Genomic DNA, 213 nt, shown 5'->3' on the forward strand with positions numbered 1-213 from the left:
TGTATAATGAACTGCACCGTGTGAAGCTGTAATTGTTTAGGTTTTAAGGAACGTTGCTTCTCAGGCTTTTGAGCGCGTAACCTGGAGTCTGCCCGCTCAGCGGGAATGGAGATTATTGGTTATTACCCTGTTTGAATGTCTTACATTATTCCTTGCCCACCCTGGCACAGGCATTCTGGACAGTGAACTTGTTCCTGCTCTATCATAGCTTTA

The 213-nt window shown here is 45.1% G+C and overlaps 1 protein-coding gene across 1 annotated transcript in view; it reads right to left on the reverse strand.

Moving 5' to 3' along the window:
* Window positions 1-213, reverse strand: part of CREB3L3 (cAMP responsive element binding protein 3-like 3) — a 38,702-nt gene that overhangs the window by 7,406 nt on the left and 31,083 nt on the right. The gene's annotated exons all lie outside the window — the stretch shown is intronic.

The sequence above is a fragment of the Gekko japonicus genome, unplaced genomic scaffold (genome assembly GCF_001447785.1).
Source record: "Gekko japonicus isolate JY-2015 unplaced genomic scaffold, Gekko_japonicus_V1.1 scaffold632, whole genome shotgun sequence".
NCBI classification, from domain to species: Eukaryota; Metazoa; Chordata; class Lepidosauria; order Squamata; family Gekkonidae; genus Gekko; species Gekko japonicus.